The following is a 20,537-nucleotide window of genomic DNA, read 5'->3' on the forward strand; positions in this document are numbered from 1 at the left end:
ATCAGCAGGCCCCAGGGGGGCGGCAGGCAGGTGCCAGGGGCCTGTGAGCAGGGCTTTATCCTGAGGGCCCTGGGGAGCCATGGAAGGGTCTTGACGCCGGTGGTGTGATCACATTTGCCTTTGGGAAAGAGCCCCCTGAGAGCAGTGGGGAGACGGCAGGCCGGGAGGCCGGGAGGCCGTGGAGAAAGCCTTTGTGGCCTGTATGCAGGTGAGGTGTGAGGTCAGCCTGGGCCAAGCAGGAGGGGGCCCTCCTGGAGCATGGCCGCTCCCCAGGGCCCAGCTTGCTTGTCCCCTTTGTGCTTGGGCAACCGCCACGATGAATGCAGGGTGGCCAGTGTGGGTCCCAGCGACTCTAGGGCTCTCTGTGACCGTGTCTGTACACACAAACCGTGCGCTGGGCCGGTCCCTCGACAGCTGCTAGCACAGCAGAGGCCTGGCTGTTCGACCAGAGAGGCAGCCGCTTCGGAGTGAGAGCCTGAGGCCCAGCACCAGATCCACCTTTCCTTTCAAAGACTCCCCTCGCCCCGCCCCGCCCCTCCCCCACGCCCCTCCCCTCCCCTCCCCCACGCCCCTCCCCCCCACGCCCGCCACCACACAGCGCCCCAGCAGTCTCCTGGCAGCTCCCCTGCCTCATCAGGGACTGGACCTTCATTACTCCTTCATTACTTCTTCATTACTTCTTCATTACTCCTTCATTACTCCTTCATTACTCCTGCCTCTCCTGTCCTTTCTTCCTCCTGCCGTGCTTTCACGGAGTCCACTCCATTTTTGTTCACTTTTCTCTCCTTCTTTGGGTTGTTTGTGCCTCTTTTTTCCTTCCTGTCCCCCTCCCCAGTTCATCAGCTCTCCTAGTTTTTCTTCTCTTTTGCCCCTCTTGGGTGTACAAGGCTGAGGACGTTTTGCTGCTGCTGGCTATCTCGGTGCCCGCCACAGTGCCTGGCCCACAGGGCACAGACGGCGTCCCCTCGGGCGTGTCTGCCTGTCCCCTGACGCCACATGCCCTTCCAGTGCATTCCCTTCCTGCTTCCTTTTTTGCTCTTTGTGTATCTGTCTGCTAGATGTACATTATAACCTTGGCAATAACCTTTTCAAGGACAGGCCTGGTTCTCCTACCCTCTATTTCCTGCTAACCACCTAGAGGCATTCCCAGCCCGGTGATTAATGACAATAGCTATTGGGTGGTGTGTCCTAGGGCACTGCCCCAGGACATATTTGGCAACTTTCAGCACTGTGACAGTGTCCTTCCTCGTTCATGGCCACGGCCACGCCTCTGTCAGTGAATGACCCCGACAGTCATCCTCAAAACAGTCCAGCCAAGGAAACAGACCCAGTAACCCTGGAATCAGGCCTTGACTCCCCCCCTCCCCCACTTGTTCCAGAACTCCCGCTTGTGGCCTGACTCTGCAGTGAGGGAATGTGGGAGGAGGATGCCCAGGGGAAGGTGGCGGCTCTGTCGGCCCCAGCTCGCTTCAGAAAAGGGAAGATTGGGGGCAACTGGCTGGTTTGCTTTTGGTTTTGGCTTTTAGTCGTTATTTATTTTAATTTTTTTATCAAGCAAAGAGCGTATGTGTTGGTTCACGTAGCAGAAACACTGGTAGTTCCAGCGGGATTCATGGGTTCAAGTCTTGCTCACTCTCTGACTCAGCTCTCGTTTCTCCCCTTGTGAGGGCCAGATGGCTACCAGCATGGAAGCTACACCTTGTCCTTCCAGCAAACCCAGCGGGGGGAGGGCCCTGCAGGAGAGGACGGGACTCCCTCATCAGTATTTCCTGAACAGTGGAGAATCAAGGCCCAACCCATTGGCAAATAGGAAGATCTGATTGGCCTGGCCTGGCCACGCCCAGTCTTAGAGCCAGGAGAAGGGGACTCAGCATATATGCACTCATCCAGGTAACCCTGGGCAGCCTGGCTCCCCCAGCCCAGCGTGGTCCTTCCCGTGGGCCTCCAGTGACCCTCACTGGGAGTTACCAGTGCAACGGGCTCTGGATCACTATTCCAAGGGTCCCTGTAGAGAATTCTGAAATAACAATAAGTATCCCTCTGGTTACCCGTTTGGGACTTTCCTACTTGATACTGGAGTTTTGTAAAGAGAGGGCATACCTGTGGGAAGCCTGTCACTGGCTGATTTCTCTGAGATGCCTGTTGCCACATCGCCACACACCTGGACTACTGCCTGGCCTGTCGTGGGTGTGCAGTGAATGTTTGTGGAATCAGTGACTGGAGGGGGACAGCAAGCCTTGCTCCTGTCCCTCAGGGCCCACCCTCACCGGACAGCACCATCCATCCGTCCCTGCCCAGCTTGTCGGGACCACTCAGGAAATAGCAGTTATTTTATCATCATTATAATTATTGGTAGTGGTGGTAGTTGTTACCCTTGTAATTGCATGGCTGTTGTTCTTGTTGAGCCCAGCAGTTTCTCCCAGCTCAGGGAGCAGTCTTGACCCTTGATCACCCTCACCTGCTCTGGCTACCTTTGCTTCGGTGATAACGTTCTATGCCAAAATGCATGGAGTTACGATTCCTCAGCCGATCTTCAGATCTAAACACCCTGCAAGGTAGATTAAGGGCCAGACCTTTCATATATTTAATAAACTCTTGTGCTGTCCAGGCCTCTTGTGGGGCAGAGATGATGTGGCTTAGCTCCTGGCCTGAGGGGGACAAGGGACATGACCGGAGCACCCACAGATGCACTGGAGACCGTGACACCCACTGTGGGGCTTCCAGGTGGATGATCCAGGTTCGAATCTGGACAGAGCCTGTCGTCTCTGACTGTTCCCCACCCTCGACCCCCTTCCCACTTACAGTGGGGATGAGGGAGCAGCCAGAGAGAGCTTTGATGATTCGGGCTACAAAGATGATGTGTGAGAATGTCCAGCTCGGTGCTCGGGCCCAGGAAGGGCTCTGAGTGTGGGTGTTGGGTCACAGCCCCTCACACTGTGTTGTGGCAGCTCAGAGAGGGGCAGAGTCCTTGCACATGAGATGGGGCTTCAGGCAGCCCCATGAACCCCCTGGTCCCAGGGGCTGAGCAAGGCCAGGAGAGGTGCAGGGTCAGTACTCAGCCTGGACCCTTAGCTCTAAGCAGGTTACTTAAGACACTGACTTTCATCTTTGTCACTGAGTGGTCCTGGACACACCCGTTCCATCTCCGTCATCAGCAAATCTCTGATTCTGATATTAGACAAAGGACTGCCATGTTCATGGAAGCAGTGTGTAGATGTTTAAAACCTCCTTCTTTAAAGCATGGCTTGGGGACAGGTGAGAGGCAGGATTTTAGGGGGACTCTGGACTCAGACTATCTGGTTCACAGCCTCATTCTGCTACTTATTAACGTGAGGCTTTGGGCAAGTCACGTAACCTCTCTGGGCATCTGTAACACAAGGATGGTGGCAGCATGTTTATAAAGATTAAATGAGATAATCCAGGCTCAGAGTAAGCATTCAATGCATGTTAGCTGTTCTTATCATGACTGAAAGATGCAGGTTTCTGAAAACAAAAGGCCCTCTTGTAAAATATGTAATCCTGCCCCCCATTTGTAATGACACCCCTTGTCTATATCCAGGTGCTCCTGATACCTGAGTGGGGATGCTTTTCCTGGCAGACAGTCAGTGAAATGCCAGTGAACCCCTGATGTACAGGAGGGTGCCTGGGGGCCCTTAGGGTATGCTGAATAATGAAATTAGGAATGAATAATGACCCTCCCCTCCCAAAAGATGTTCACATCCTAATCCCAGAGCCTGTGAATATGTTACTTTATATGGTTAAAGAGTCTCTGCAGATTCACATTATCCAGATGGGCATGATGTAGTCACAAGAATCTTTGTAAGTGGGAAGCAGGAGGGTCAGAGTCAGAGAAGGAAATGTGACGACAGAAGCGGAGGTTGGAAGTTGGAGAGGAGGGGCCAGGAGCCGAGGAATGCGGGCGGCCTCTAGAAGCTGAAGCAGGTGAGGAAACGGATTCTCTCCTAAACCCTCCAGAAGCAATGCAGCCCTGCTGATACCTTGATTTTAGACTTCTGACCTCCAGAACTGTAAGAGAATGAATTTGTGTTGCTTTAAGCCACTAAATTTATGGTAATTTCTTGCAGCATTACAGCAACAACAGGAAACTAACAGCCCTTCTTGGCGGGGGCGGGGGGTGTCCATGGGTGTTTATCAGATTTTCATCTGTGTGGACGGTCAGATGATGAGCAGTCACTGGTCCCCAGCATCTCACCTGGCCCTGGGAGCCCCCGCTGGGTGTTGCTGCAGCGACTTTCCCCACCTTCTCGAGCCTCCATGTTCTCACAGAACCCATCTGAAATGCAGATGCATGTTTCACCACTAATTTCTTCTCTGGAGAGGGCTCCAAAAACAGCTGTCCTGTCACCCTGGGGATTCGTCGATCAGGGCCATGACACGTGCCCACGGAGGGTGCCTCCCCTGGTCCTCAGTCACTGCTGACACCAGCTCTGGGCCTGTCTCCAAGCTGCTGCTGTCCATCTGGATGGGGAAACGGGCTGCGGTTCCAGCAGCGGGAGCAGTAGAGGCACCTCTTAGCAGCTGCCGGAGGCCACAGCCTGGCACGTCACTTGGGTTTATCATTCACTCACCCAAATTAGCAACATCTCCTCGGCAGAGCCCTCCAGCCTCTCACCTTCCCAGGTTTCCCACACACATGGCAGCGGCAGCGAGCAGTCTCCAATTCTGGGCCAGACCTGGCCTTGGTTACATCACTGGATCCTCAGAAGCAGCATCTCCCTTTTACAGATGTGGAAACTGAGGCTTGCAGAGGTGAAGTGCATTGCCAGGGATGGGTGTACCGAATTGAACAAAGGTCCAACGGACTCTATATTTTTCATGACACCACTAGGTCAGCTACTCATTCTTTCATTTAATTTTTTTAAAATTTTATTTATTTAAAATATTTTTTTGGCTGCGTCGGGTCTTTGTTGTGGCACGCAGGACCTTCATTGTGCCATGTGGGCTTCTCCCTAAGTTGTGGTGCAAGGGCTCCAGGGTGTGTGGGCTCTGTAGTTGTAGCATGCGAGCTCCAGAGTACGTGGGCTCTGTAGTTTGCAGCATGCGGGCTCTCTAGTTGTGGTGCATGGGCTTCGTTGCCCTGCGGCATGTGGGATCTTAGTTCCCGACCAGGGATCGAACCTGCGTCCCCTGCACTGGAAAGTGGATTCTTTACCACTGGACCACCAGGGAAGTCTCCTACTCTTTCTTTTATTAAATTCCATGATACCACTATGTCATGCTTTTTTTTTTTTTTTTTTAAGTTTTTTTTTTTTTTTTTTTTTCCTTGGCCTCACCGCGTGGCTTGCAGGATCTTAGTTCTTTGACCAGGGATCGAATCCAGGCCCATGGCAGGGAAAGTGCCGAGTCCTAACCACTGGATCCCCAGGGAATTCCCCGTCATGCTTTGCATTCGCTCAGTGAACATTTAGTCAGCTCCTCCTGCATGGACCAGGCCCGTTCCAGGACTGAGAGAAAGCAGCAAACAAAGCAGACAGAAATTCCCACCCTCGAGAGCTAACATTTCAGAACAGCTCCGTCCAATAAAAATAGAATGTGAGCCCCACATGTAATTTTAAATTTAACTTTTAAATGGGAACCATATGTTTTTAAAAGGTACAAAGAAACAGGCTAAGTTAATTTTAATAATATATTTTATTTAACTCAGTATATCTGAAATAGATCATTTCAGCATGGAATTAATTTAAAATGTTAATGAGGTATTCTTATTCTTTCTAAGTCTTTGAAATCTGGTGCGTATCTTACACTTCTACAGCACATCTCACTGCAGACCAGCCACATTGGAAGAGCTCCTTTGCCACCCATGGCTAGTGGCTGTTGTATTGGACAGTGAAGCCCTTGCATACAGCGAATTCCCACTGGCCATCCCAACAGCCACCTGGGTGTGATGGGTGTCACTCGTACCGCCCAGTGGAGCTGAGCAGCCATCGGTCCATTCCTACCGCAATCAGCTTGGGATTACGCTGGCCACACTCAGCGCTGTGGCTTCTCACAGCTGGGTTGTTGTGGAATTGGGGAACCAGCATTTCTTTGTGGGGTGGTAGGCAGAGGTGCTGGGCCTCAGCTCAGAAGGTTGGGTTAATCTAGCCCTTACTTTGTGCCATATCATCATCTGTGGCCCTTGCTGGGCCACTCTCTTGTTTTATTATTGTTGTTATTATTTCGTTTTCTTTTTTTCTCCCCTCCCCCATTCTATTTTATCTTTCCTCCCCAGGGCAACCATCCCAGGGGCATACAATGCCCTGATTGGCCAGACCTGGGGCATATGCCCACCCGTGGAGCCAGGGTTTGGGTCAGACACCTGGGCTGAGAGTGGAGAGGCCCTGGCAAAGGAAAATTAGAGTGCTGTTGCACTAGGATTAGGAGTGGTCACTGGGCAGGAACAACAGTATCCTCTGAACTTCTCTAGGGTGCTTGAGACTAACTGCTGCCCCCTCCTTGTTTGACACCTCCTCCTGGAACTTCTGGACCCTGTACCTTCTGGGGACCTTTTCCTCTGCCTGAGGATCCCTTCTTGGCTTCTTTGCCCAGGCTCCCCTCTTTCCCCACCTCTGGCTCTGGCTGTCTCGGAAAGACCATACTGAGTCTTACAAATAAATTCACTGTTACTATTCACCAGGTCTGGCCTGGTTTAGCTGGTAAAAAGCCCTAAGTAACTATAAATTCAGTAAAATAAATCTTTGTTTTTCTCTCATGTAAACAGAGTCCAGAGGTCAGCAGTCCAGGGCTGGGAGGCTGGCTCTGTGATTACCAAGAACCCATACCCCTTCTGTCTTGTTGCTTTGCCATCATCTACCTCATGTTCCAGCATAGCTGCTGAGATCCAGCCATCATATCTGCATTACAGCCAGTAGGAAAGGTGGGGGGGAAGACATGTCCCTTCCATTTAAGAACCCTTCCTGAATGACCCTCTCCCCTGATACTCACTTCTGTTTATATCCTGTTGGCCAGAGTTTAGTTATATGGCACGGCCAGCTGCCCGAGAAGCTGGATGATGCTGCCCGAGAAGCTGGATAAGCCACGGGAAACTGAGCATCAGAAGTTTTCTTAACAATGGAGGAAGGGAAGAGTGGATGTTGGGAGCGACGCACAGGCAAAACAAAACCATCCTACTGAGTATCAGGCTAGTGAGTTGTTATCTTCTCTCAGGAGATGACCTGTGCTTGGAGGTGAGCTGTGCCCTACAGGTGACATCTCACCTTAGCCAGCTGTGTCTGGCACATCCCTGAAAAGGTCACCCCTTTCCCAGCACTTAGCTGGGTCCTGGTTGGCACTTACAGATCAGATGGCAGAGAGGAAAGGCAGCCGAGCTGTGCGCTCTGAGGCCCCTGAGAAATCGTTCTGTGCCGCAGCAGTTTCGTCGGGGCTTATCTGTAGATGAAGAGGCCACTGCAGTATCACCTGTTGGTTGCAAAGAAAGCAGAATGAGTCTTTTTCAGTTCCTAGGAGACTTTAAAACCTGGGGGAGTGAGTGGGGGGTGGTGAATGTGGGCCAGTAACAGGCTGGGGGAATCCAAATGTCATCCTTCCCTTGCTGCACCATGTCTTGGCACTTCCTGTATACCCAGCACTGTACACTTAATGTGGATAAAACATTCACTCCTCAGTCCTGTGAGGTCGAGTCTGTCTGTTCTAATCACCTCTGGACAGAGAGGGATTTAACTCCAACCCTCGCATTGACTGTGCCTTGACCTCTCTGTAAAGTGAGGGTTACAGCAGCACTTCCCTCACAGGCTGCTGGGAGCAACAAGGGAGAAGATGTTGGAAGGCGTGGGCTATGCCATGGAGGTAGTAAGCTCTCAGCCAGGGGTAGTTCTTGTTTTATCTCCCGATGTGAAAGAGGTCCCAAGCCCCCTAAAGCAAGCTCCCCTCCCTCAGCTGTTTTTCCCCTCCTCTCCTGCAGGCTGCCCCATTTTAACCTCGATTCTGGTTTTATGATTAAACATCAGTGTCAATTATTTACAAGTCTGTCCAGATGAGTATCAGGGTTACAGGGGACTGAGTAACTCACACGGGGGAAGCTGGTTCTTATGGAGGGGAAATGAGGGGAAGGAAAAGAAAGAATTCTACCTCCTGACCACAGAGGCTGAGGTCGGCCTAGGGAGGGCTTCCAGCAACCGGGGCGTGGAGAGGGGGCTCTCCATCACAGTGTGGGGACTGGGACGGGAGGCAGTGGGTGGTGGGGCGTGCTAGCTCTGGAATCAGACATATCCAGTTTGAACCTTTGCTGTGCCATTCGCTGTGTGAGTTTGCGTAGGTACCTTAACTTCTCTGAACTTCAGTTTCCTCATCTGCGAAACAGGGATCATTATAGAAACTTCCTCATTAGGGTTTTGGGGAAATTTAAACAGGATAGTAAAGAGTAAATCAAAATATAATTATATTAAATAAATAGTAAGTATAGCTAATAAATGAATATTTATATGAAATATACTAAATTTTATACATAATAAACAGAATTATTAATAATAATGATAAATACATGAAAGCACCCAGCACAGTGCCTGGCAGTTGGTGAGTGCTTAGGAAATGTTCATGGGTGTTGCTACAATTCTAAAATGTAACCGTTGGAAAAAGAATAGAGTGTGACAAGTGACTTCCTAAAAATCAGAAGCAGGCGGAGGCCAGGGGGCTGGAGAAAGCAGCTCTGGCTAAAATGCTTCAAGTAGGAATTGCAGGTGGAAAGTAGAGAAGAGGGGGTGGGGAGAGTGTTGGACAGCTCAGCTCTGTTCCCAAAGGCCTCTTGGCAGAAGGTTTGGGAACCACTTCTATGGAGGCAGCGTTTGCTGTAGCTAAAAAAGAAAATGTCCAGATATGGGCAGGATAAACTTTCTCAGGCTGTGTCCTAGTCTCCAGAATCAGGGCCAGTCTGACAAAGGCCTGGGAACGGGGAGGGCTTTGGATCTGCAAAGTCTGTCTCTCCTCTACACACCTCTGGTTTTGGTTGAAAGCCCCTCATAGAAAGACCGCATAAAATAGACATCCGCCTTGTTTTGTCCCCAGGGTTTAGGAACTGTAGCCTTGAGCCACTGGAAGAGCCTGCTGATACAAGCCTGAGAGTGCTAGCCTTTATCACAGTTGCTATCCCAGCAGAGTTAGAACAGGTGCAGACTTGGCTCGAGAGTGGAATCTCGGATTAACCTGTAAACCAGGTCAAGGAACTCTGGGTTGCCCAGCTTCCCTTCAACCTGGTCCCACAAGGAATGGGTGCAAAATTCACCAAGATATTGGTTTTATCAAGGCTAAGGAACTGTGCCTGATTAAACCAACTGTTGGGTAACCAAACAGTCCAAGTGTTGGCAGGTGCCCATAGAAAGGTATGAACACGAAGGCTGCGAGTATTCATTTCCTGTGGCTACTATAAGGAACTACCCCGAACTTGGGGTCTGAAAACAACACAGATTTATTCTCTTGCAGTCAGTTTCGTGGGCTAACGTCACAGTGTCGGAGGGGCTGGCTCCTTCTGGAGCCTCTAGGGGAGAATCCGAGTGCTTGCCTTTCCCAGCTCTCGAGGCCGCCTGCTTTCCTTGGCTCGGGACCTCTCATCACGCCAGCCTCTTCCTACCCTCATCACGTTTCCTACTTCCTCCTTTGACTGTTTGCCTCCCCCTTATAAGGACACTTGTAATTAAATTGGATCCACCTGGATAATCCCAGCTGATCTCCTCAAGACCCTTGAGGTAACCACATCTGGAAAGTCCCTTTTGCCATATAAAGTAACAGTGACAAATTCTGGGGATTAAGATCTGCATATCTTTGGGGGCTATTATTCAGCGTCCCACATGCCTTTTCCCAAATTCTGAGAAACACAGGGTGGTGAGTCACAAATAGCCCTGAAGTGGACCCTGGATTCTTCTTTGTCCCCAACTTAAATGGCCTTGAATTAGCGACCCACCCGTTCTGGGCCTCTTTAAATGTGGATGGCCTCTCACCTGCCTCCACAGGTGTGTAAATGACAGCTGACGTGTCATTAGAGCGGTCGGGCACTGGGAGAAGGCCCTTAATGCCTTCACCCATTGATAATCATCTTTACTGTCCCTGGAAGCTGTCAGGCAGGCTCCTGCCTCAGGGCCTTCGTTCTGTGGGTCCCTCTGTAGGAAGTGCCCTTCTCCCAGATCTCCACATGCTTCCTTGGAGCCCTCACCTCCTTCCAGTCTTTGCTCAGATATCCCTTACCCAGTGACTGTGTTCCCTGGCCACCAGATTTTATTTTATTTTTTATTTTTTTTATATTTTGGCCACCCGCCAGCATGCGGGATCTTAGTTCCCCAACCAGGGATCGAACCCATGCCCCCTGCTGTGGAAGCTCAGAGTCCTAACCACTGGACTGCCAGCGAAGTCCCCCTGCCCACCAGATTTTAAATTGGCATCGCCAGCTCTCCCTCCTGCCCAGCCCAGCATCACAGCTTTCCTCTAGCTTGGATCACCAGCCAACATTCTATAGCCTTTTCTCTGTTAGGCTGGTGGTCTGTGGGCTCTAGGAGACAAAGCTTCTGTCTGTTTTATTCATTCCTCTGTCCCCAGCACTTGAACGGGCCCTGGCACGTGGTGGGTGCTCAGTGAACAGTTTGTTGAGTGCATGAATAATTACCTGTAACTCAAAACTTGGAGCTCATAACACATAACAGCCCAGTGAGGTAGATCCCAGTATCATTCCCCTCTTACAGGTGAGGTGACAGGCTGAGAGAGGTAAGAATTCACCCTTCTAGGTAACAATTAAGTAGCAGAGCTGAGATACGGACGCAGCCTCTGGTCGGGAGCGCACCACGTGGTGAGTGGAGTTGACCTTTGCAGTCAGCCTCCGTAGTCCCCGATTTTAGAAGTTCTCCCCTCTGCCCTCCTGTACTTTGTGCTGCAAAATGCCTCTTGAGAAGGAGAAACCAAATGAATCAAGTTGGTGTCCAAAACGGACCGCTGCACAAGGACAAATGGTGTGTCCAGACGGTTGCCCAGGTTCACACGAGCCTGGCCGGCAGCCAGCGCCCTGACCGGGGGCAGTGAGGTGAGATGTGCTCCGCACTCCAGTCTCTCCCCACCATGTCCCGGGTCCTCCCGCCTCCCCAGACTCGGAGCTGAGCCTCAGGCATCTGTGCTCCTGGTCACAGGTCGGCCGTGACGTCTCGCTTAACTTCATCCTCGTGCCCAGAGGGTAGCCTCAGTGGTGGGACCGTGGAGCCAGCCCTTAGTAACAGGGATGCTGCCCTGCCTTGATTTGAGTTCATCAAGCTTGGCTGAAAGGTTGGGTTTTTTTCTGTTTTTTTTTAATTGGAGTATAATTGCTTTACAATGATGTGTTAATTTCTGTTTTTATAACAAAGTGAATCAGTTATACATATACATATGTTCCCATATGTCTTCCCTCTTGCGTCTCCCTCCCTCCCACCCTCCCTATCCCACCCCTCTAGGTGGTCACAAAGCACCGAGCTGATCTCCCTGTGCTATGCGGCTGCTTCCGCTGGTTTTTTGTTGTTCCGAGGATGAGGAAGTTCTGAACTGGGAGACTGTGCTCAGGGCCACCACCTCTAAGCTGTGAGACCTGGACAAGTTTCTCAACCTCTCTGTGCCTCAGTGTATTAAGTGATAACATGGACAAAGATGGGGACCTCCTCATATGGTTGTTGGGCAGAAAAATGAGCTAACCCGTGCAGAGCGCTTAGCGTGAGCCCGGCGCACAGTCAGTGTCCAGGAAGCAGGAGCAGATATTTCACAGTTGCTGACGGTGGGCTGGGGCTGGGGTCGGGGCGGCCAGGTTGGGTGGTCAGAGCCTGTACTCGGCCCTGCTTACTAGAGCGGGAGGCCATTGGTGGCTCATCCCTAGAGCCTGGAGAAGGATCGAGGTGTCAGACTCGCTTTGATGGTGACAGGAGCTCTCAGACTCCATCCTGGCAGGGAACACATAGAGATGTCACATTTCCCGAGAAATATTGAGTGTGGCTGGAGCCCTCGAGATTGGGTGCCCAGCACCATCCCTGTAAATAGGGTCACACGCCAGCCACTTGCTTAGAGAAAGATACCGTGTCAAGCTCCTGAAGAAAAGATACCTGGTTTGTTAACTTGCTCCTTCTGTTTATGGCTCCTGGAGTCTTCAGACTTGAATTTGCCTTCCTTAATTTCCTTCCTGAATTTCAGCAACACTTAATGGATTAGCAAGGAGACTGGAGACGTCAGGTCTTATCAAATTCACTGATGTCTTATACTGCGGAGGGGAAGCTGCCTCTTTTCTCTGCAAGAAGTGGTACATCCTGGGAGGTGTCTGTTCTCCCATCTCTATGCACTTTCCCAGGCTGAACCCTTCCCACGGGACACCTTATCTCCTCCTGCCCCCAAACTCCGCCCAAGGAAAGGTTACAGATGCCTCCAGGTCCTACAGAGCTGCTGCCTTATCCTCCTTACTGCCCCCTTCAAAGTGAATTGGTTGCTCTCTCTGTAGGCTCATTTTATGTACCCCGTTTTAGTGCTTAGTGGTGCAAAGCATGGGCTTTAGAATCAGACATACCTTACCCCTGCCTAGCTGTGTGACCTTGGACCAGTTACTTTGCCTCTCTGAACCTCAGTGTCCATGATTATGCATGGAAAGAGCTCAACAGAGGGCCTGGCACAGAGTCGGCATCCAACGCACGTTCCCTCTTACCTGATGTTGACTTCCTTCTATAAGAAAGAATCACCTGTCTTCCTGCTGGACTGTAACGGTAGTCTCACACATCTGTGTATCCCCCAAAGCCCCTGGCACACAGTAGGGATCCAGGAATTGTTGGAAACCAATTCTTTAAAAAGTCATTTTAAAAGAAATGCACATATGTTACCCCTCATGCTTTGGTGATGAAGTATCTCCAGGGGTGAACTGTGCGTTGCCCATTTCTGGCCTGCATGCCCCACCCAGGGAGTGGCCCACAGGGACTCGGCCTTGCAGGGGCTGGTGTGGTGCAAGGGAAAGGAGGTGGGCTTCCAAGTCAGCTAGATTTGATTGTGAAACTTGAATCTGCAGCTTACAGCTGTGTGACCCAGGGCAAATTACTTAACCTCTCGGAGACTCAGATATAGTGGGGCTAATCATCTTTGAAGGGCGTCTGTGAGGATTGGATGCCTTTAGAAAGGGTGCCTGATTCCTTCTTGAGCTGTTCCTATTATTATCGTTAGTCTGCCTCGCAGTTTACTCAGTATCCTTTCTTTTTCTTTTTCCCATCAGCGCTCTCTGGCTCAGGCAGCCCTCCTCTCTCCTTTGCCTTTAGGACTCATTTGCACAGTGCTTTCCGTTTTTTCCTGAGTGCACAGTCTACAAGAACCTGTTCTAAAAGAATAGGAACCCGACACCCTTTGACCTTGGCCCTTGGGGAGGTAGCCTGAAACTCCCCGGTGGGACAGGGGCAGCGGCAGCGGTGGCTCAGAGCCTTTCCTCCGGCTCCCACCCCTTCCCTGTGGCATGGGACTGGAACTTGGTGACAAAAGTGATTGTGAGCTGAAACTTGGCCAAAGGGCCCCACTGAATTCTTCCTTTGTGACGGGAATGTAGCACAGCCTGGTTCCTGCGAATGGAGCTGGGGATCCCTTTCCCAATTATGCAGCTTGGCAGGAAGAGTTTGGGGCTCGGGGAGAATCGTCAAGGAGCCTCTTTGTCACGGGGGCCCGTTGTGCTGCCAGACACCTCCGACTGCCGAGATCTCCTCCCCCTAAAGCTGGCCGGGCTGGACGCTTCTGGAACTGTGCCTTCCGGGGCCACAGGGCAGAGCTCAAAGGCCACGTGAGGGTCTAGATCAGAGCCCAGGTTTCTAAACTGTGTTCCAGAGAATTGCTGGGATTCAGCGAGAAGCGGGGCAAGGGAAGGCTTGCCCATCAACACTTGGAACACTGTGCTGTTTCAGTCAGAGCAGTGCTGTTTTCTATCGTTTGATTTTATTTAAATCATTGTCTTCATATTGTCTCTATGTCTATAGAGAGAGACTCTGATCCAAGTGTGGACTGGTGATAATGACCACTCCCAACACCCCACCCCCAGCTCAGCCTGGTGAGCACTCAGATGACAGAGCTGTGACTACTCTCTCCAGGGCACAGCCCCTCCCCTGTCCCCAGGGAAGTCTCTGGCTCTGGCTCTACTTGGTCAAAGATGTACGGGAATAAAGACAGCAGCTGCCCAGGTTGGAGGAACAAAGCTCTGGGTGCTTACCTACGTGCTGGGAAGACCAGGGACTAGCTGAAACCTCAAACCCCACCAGGGAATATTGATAGAGTCACCATCTCGGGTCAGAATGGAAGTCACATTTAACCTGGGTGCCTTTCCCATGTTGCTGGCAAATCATTTGCATACAGACGCAAGATGGGTATCCCGAAAATTAGCTCTATCTAATCCTCTCCTCCTCGGTGCCAACCTTGGACTAGGCATTTCCCCTAATTGATATGGGGCATCAGTTAAACTTTTTAACTTGCTAGATAGTCATTCAATCATTCTGCAAATAGTTATTAAGCACCTGGTATGGTTCTGGCACTCTCTGCTGGGTGCTGGGCATACAGAGGTGAACAAGGCAGACGAGAACTTACTTTCAGGGAGTTTACACTCCAGTGGGGGAGACAGGGAAGCAACAGGAAAGCAAAACAAGACGATCATAGACTGAATTAATGTCATCCATCCATGAGAAGGAATGTCATAGGGACCGAAGCATGGGGCTTGAGAGTAGCTGGGTGAGGGAGGGGACATTATTTATAGTGTGGTCAAGGAAATCCTTGCTGAGGACGTGGCATTTGAGCTGAGAGACAGAAGTAGTAAAGAAGTGGACAAACAAGAGAGACAGGTGGAAGAGTTTTGGGTATCAGGAACAGTAAGTGCAAAGGCCCTGGGGCAGGATATGCTTAGTGTGACTAGAAACAGACAGGAAGCCACAGAGGGTTGGTGAGCCAAGAGATAAGATATGAGAGAGGCAGGAGCCCAGTCTAGTCTGGTGGGATTTGAAGGCCACAGCAGAGGAGTTCAGATTCTATGCTAAGAGTTATGGAAAGACATTGACGGTCTTTCAGAATCTCCTATTGCAAAATATTCCAGCCAGTCAAAAGAGTATATATAAGATATGTGTGACATTTAAGAAATAATTTAATAAACATCCTTGTACCCTTCACTATTCCTCCCCAGCACCATTTCTCACTCCTCCAGGGAGATAACTGTTGTCCTAAATTTTAGTTTATAATTTTTCCTTTCTTCCTAATAATTGCAAAGATAAAGCAATACATTGCCTGGTTTTGAACTTCATATAAATATTATAGAATCATGCTGTGTGTGTTCTTCTGCAATTTGCTTTCCTGTTCAACCTCACATGCGTCAGAATGGGCCACGCTGGTGCATGTAGCTGCCGTTTATTCATTTTCTCTGCTGCGTAGTACTCCGCTGGACTATAACTGCATAGTCAGCTGCTGTCGTGGTTTATCCTTTATCCTGGGACATGACATTATTCGATTTTCTCATGTTGAATCAACTCTACATTCTTGGGGTAAACCTTTTTTAAAAATCTTGGATTCCATTAGCTGATATTTTGTTTAGGATTTTTGTTTCTGTCCTAGCAGATCAAATTGAGCTGTCATTTTCCTCTCCTGCCTTGTCGCTTTTGGGGTCAAGATTACAGATTCCTCATAAAATGACCTGGGGAGTGTTTCTCCTCCTTTTACTCTCAGGAGCACTTGTGTAAGATGGAGAAAACCATGGAAAGATTTTGTCAGTGTAGCCGCCATATCATCATCCTTCTGCAGCCCCACTCTTTTTTTTTTTTTTTTTTTTTTTTAATTTTTTTTTTTTTTTTGCTGTACGCGGGCCTCTCACTGTTGTGGCCTCTCCCGTTGCGGAGCACAGGCTCCGGACGCACAGGCTCAGCAGCCATGGCTCACGGGCCCAGCCGCTCCGCGGCATATGGGATCCTCCCAGACCGGGGCACGAACCCGTGTCCCCTGCATTGGCAGGCGGACTCTCAACCACTGCGCCACCAGGGAGGCCCTGCAGCCCCACTCTTAGTACAGAATCTTGAATTATTTTGCATGTACCTTCCCTCCAAAAAGCAAACACGTGCCTCCCCCAGGAGTACCTCAAATTGACATGCTCACAGCCTACTTAGAAAGCTGCATTTCTGGTTTTTTACAGGTGGATCCTTAACTCAAGATTTTAGCATGAAGAGTTGTTGTCAGGCCTGCCTGGAGGCTCCCTAGGTAACAACAGGTAGGTGCCTCTCTTAACTGGTTCACCATTTTCTTGAAAACCCAGATACAGGATCACTCACTTATCCCTTAGGGCTGCCTTGAACCTGAGCCATGATGGATCCAACTCCTGGGTCCAGAGGTGAGTCCGGCTGAGCTGGGACCCCAGGCTGTTCACCAAGGCGCCTCTGTTTTAGGGACATCTTGGAAACTATGTGGTCCAAATCCTCTAAGCACAAAATTAGCTTCTTTCCATTATTTTTGGAAGGGAAAGAACATCATGCTAAATATAACGTGGGTCAACAAGCCAGAAACAAGATAAATAGCCGCCAGCTGCACCTCGGGGAACTGGGTGTCCACACCCCCAGTGAACCGTCGAGATCCTGGTCTCCAGAGGGAGGGTGGAAATGATGAACAGTTTTAAGCTACCATTGGACACATAACCCTACCATGAACCCCCACAAAAAACACCTTTATTTCATTTTCTTATTTGAAAAGCAACACATTTCTGTGTTTTCCAATTCTTATCCTCCCAGAAAGAAAAAGAAAATAAAAATCATTGTAATCCCAGCACACAGAGAAAATAACTGTAAACATCATGGTTTGTATAATGTGAGCGTTTTGAAATTTAATATAATACGTTCATTGGTGTCTCCCAACCTTTTCTTCCCCGACTGTCGTTCCTTCCTGGAGGAGCCTTTTTTTTTTTTTTTTAAATTAGTTTCTGCTTTATAACAAAGTGAATCAGTTATACATATACATCTGTTCCCACATCCCTTCCCTCTTACGTCTCCCTCCCTCCCACCCTCCCTATCCCACCCCTCTAGGTGGTCACAAAGCACTGAGCTGATCTCCCTGTGCTATGTGGCTGCTTCCCACTAGTTATCTATTTTACGTTTGGTACTGTATATATGTCCATGCCTCTCTCTCGCTTTGTCACAGCTTACCCTTCCCCCTCCCCATATCCTCAAGTCCATTCTCAAGTAGGTCTGTGTCTTTATTCCTGTTTTACCCCTAGGTTCTTCATGACATTTTTTTTTTCTTTAATTACATATATATGTGTTAGCATACAGTATTTGTCTTTCTCTTTCTGACTTACTTCACTCTGTATGACAGACTCTAGGTCTATCCACCTCATTACAAATAGCTCAATTTCGTTTCTTTTTATGGCTGAGTAATATTCCATTGTATATATGTGCCACATCTTCTTTATCCATTCATCCGATGATGGACACTTAGGTGGTTTCCATCTCTGGGCTATTGTAAATAGAGCTGCAATGAACATTTTGGTACATGACTCTTTTTGAATTATGGTTTTCTCAGGGTATATGCCCAGTAGTGGGATTGCTGGGTCATATGGTAGTTCTATTTGTAGTTTTTTAAGGAACCTCCATACTGTTCTCCATAGTGGCTGTACCAATTCACATTCCCCCCAGCAGTGCAAGAGTGTTCCCTTTTCTCCACACACTCTCCAGCATTTATTGTTTCTAGATTTTTTGATGATGGCCATTCTGACTGGTGTGAGATGATATCTCACTGTAGTTTTGATTTGCATTTCTCTAATGATTAATGATGTTGAGCATTCTTTCATGTGTTTGTTGGCAGTCTGTATATCTTCTTTGGCGAATTGTCTATTTAGGTCTTCTGCCCATTTTTGGATTGGGTTGTTTGTGGAGGAGTCTTTTTAGACCTTCTTTTTGTAATGCTCTCCCAACCCCCGCCCCATGAAATTTTAATGCCGCTGACATGCTGGGTATCTGGAGGATCACAAACTATTGTAACAGGTAAGATTATTTTGCACCATCCCCAAGAGCCAATTGTTTCCCCCTTGTGGGTGATCTCACCCCATTGAGAATGCAGGCTTTAAATAATATTAAATAACAAACCTTTCCGTAAGAATTTACCGTGTGCTGGTCACATACTATTCTAGGTACTTTAGGTCTATTTACTTTTTTATTTATTATAACTCCCTTATGAGGTGCATCCTAGAGAGCCTTTATCTCCACCTTACAGTTGTGGAAACTGAGGCACAGAGAGGTTAAGTAACTTGTCCAAGGTCACTCATCTGGCAAGGTACAGAGTGAGGATCAGAGTCCAGGCAGCCTCGTTCCAAAGCTCACACTTAACAACCAAGCTATGTTGCCTTTTGACAACACATTCTGACTGTAGAAAATTCAAAATACAGCAATAGAGTAAAAGTTACACTTCCCAAGCCCCCTCCATCCCCAGAAGCAATCTTTGGCACAAGTTTGGAATGTGCCCCTTTTCTGGGATTTTACATACATGTTTGCATACAGGAAAGTATATTGTCTCTTTTTTATTTTAACATAAGTAGGATCGTTCAGCCCTTTCCCCTGTATATTCATATATACAGACCCATGTATGGAGTTTTATTAAAATTAGAATCACACTGAACCTACTCTTGTTTGACTTTAAAATGTATCATTAGCTGCTATGAGACCATAATTGAATAAGTGCATGTACCATATTTTATTTAAACAAACCCAGATTATTGGCTATTTAAGTAGTTTCTAGTTTCTCGCTACTATAAAGCTATGATGAATATCCTTGCCCCGTGCATAATTCTTAGAAGTGGGAATTAAATGGAGCCTAAGGGTATAAACAGTTTTGAAACTTTTGATCCACGAATGCCAAAACTTGCCATCCAGAAAAATTGTATGAAATTGCCCATCCCGACACCCTCACCCACACTGAATATTAGTGCCTGTTTTCAGTCATTGACGATTTAACAGGCCAAAAATGTGTTAATTCTGACATGTTCATCTCTGCCCGTGTCTCTCATCGGGGACCTGTTTTACTCACGTGACAGCATAAGGCAAAGCTTGAATTGAGAATTAAGGAGAAGAGGAAGCAGGGAGAGATAACATGGCCCCATCACTGGTTTAATAAACAGGCTGTCAGCCTCCTGGGAACAAAGCCTGCCTGTCTGGCCCTGAGCAGGTGCTCAGTAAATGGTTTCTTCATCTCTCCTGCTTCCAGCACGAGGCTCGGGCTGCACCTCTCCACCACGGAGCCCTCCAAGTCTGGCCTTGTCTCCAATCCATTTGGCAGGACCCATGCATTCCTAGGGCTGCCAAACCCCTCCTCCTTCCCTTCGCTGGCTGTGAGTGACGTGAGAAGCACACAGCCTTGTGTGTACCGTAGACTGTTCCCAGCTGGTCTCGCTGCACATGTCTCCAGCAGGAATGGACAGTTGCTAAACAAGATCTGGGCAAGGAAATCCCAGGATGCAGGGCAGAGGCTCCTACAAAGGCCAGAGCTGCGCCTCTCAGCACCCGCGGCCCCAACCAGCCCTGGGGGAGAATCAGTAAGGATGGGGTCAGGGCTCCCTGTTCAGTGCTCTGTATGTACGCATACATGTGCATGGTCATATACCAGCACGCATGCATGGGTGTGCATGTATGTACACACATGTGCCCAATGCACTCAGGGGCAGATGCAGATCCTATTATGTGAAGTGGGGCTTCTCCCACAGAGACTTTCCATATGCCCTCCAGCCTGACTTAAGACACCCAGCTGCCTAGAGCCACAGTTCCTGTACTTTCTTCCCACTTTGTTATTCCCTGTAGACTGTTTTCCTGCTGACCTGGAAGCCCCCCTAATCCTTAACTTGCTCACCAGTGTTTCTCCAGCACCTAACACTGCTTAGCAGTCGCACAAGAAATATTTGTTGAGTGGAAGAAAAAAAGAGAGAGAGAAGGAACTGACTTCAAGCCGATAGAGGATGTTATCCCAATTATTTTTAGAGTATTTTTGAACAAAGTGGCCAGTTTCGCATGGAGCCCAGTGCTTGATGAGAAAATATCTCGGCAGCATCAGCTTTCACATGGCCTGGTTAGCCGTCCTTTTGCAAGGAGCAGAAAGAATGCAGAATGGCAAAGAGGACCTTGCCCGTCGAAACAGCAGTCAAGTTTTACTGTCCTGCAAAAGTTGCTTAGGCAGGACTAACGTATTTGAGGAGTAATTAGCCAGGAGCCTTGCTCGCTGGTCCCCCCGCCCCCTGAAAGCATTTTACACTCAACTCTTCAAGTCACTGGCTGATCTGGCTCCCTCTCCCAGCCAGCACATGGTTACGGACTCCCAGGACGGCTGACCGCTGCCTTTAGCACAAGGTCTCTGAGCTGCTTCCCGGGAGAGGGTTTCTCATCCAGCTGGGCACAGCAGCTGAGATGAAGGATGTGCAGGCTTCTGCCCCTTTAAGAAAAGCAAAACTCCGCGTGGCTGAAAAGAAGTGTGTCTTGCAGGACAGCTTCATCTGGCCTCTGTTCATTTCATTCGTTTGATTCAGCAGACATTTTGGGGGGACCCTGGTTGTTTTTTTGTGTGTGTGT

General features: G+C 49.2%; 1 protein-coding gene across 2 annotated transcripts in view; it reads left to right on the top strand.

Annotated features, from left to right (window-relative positions):
• The window catches only part of TMEM51 (transmembrane protein 51), a 48,078-nt gene that overhangs the window by 22,860 nt on the left and 4,681 nt on the right, over positions 1-20,537 (top strand). Inside the window, exon 2 of one of the 2 annotated variants that reach the window (XM_082615204.1) lies at positions 16,133-16,207. The exons of the other annotated variant lie outside the window; for it this stretch is intronic. The gene's annotated coding sequence lies outside the window, so the exon portion shown is untranslated. The remainder of the gene's footprint in view (positions 1-16,132; positions 16,208-20,537) is intronic. 2 annotated transcript variants of the gene reach the window in all.

This window comes from Mesoplodon mirus, assembly GCF_964341445.2.
Source record: "Mesoplodon mirus genome assembly, chromosome: 3".
Lineage (NCBI taxonomy): Eukaryota > Metazoa > Chordata > Mammalia > Artiodactyla > Ziphiidae > Mesoplodon > Mesoplodon mirus.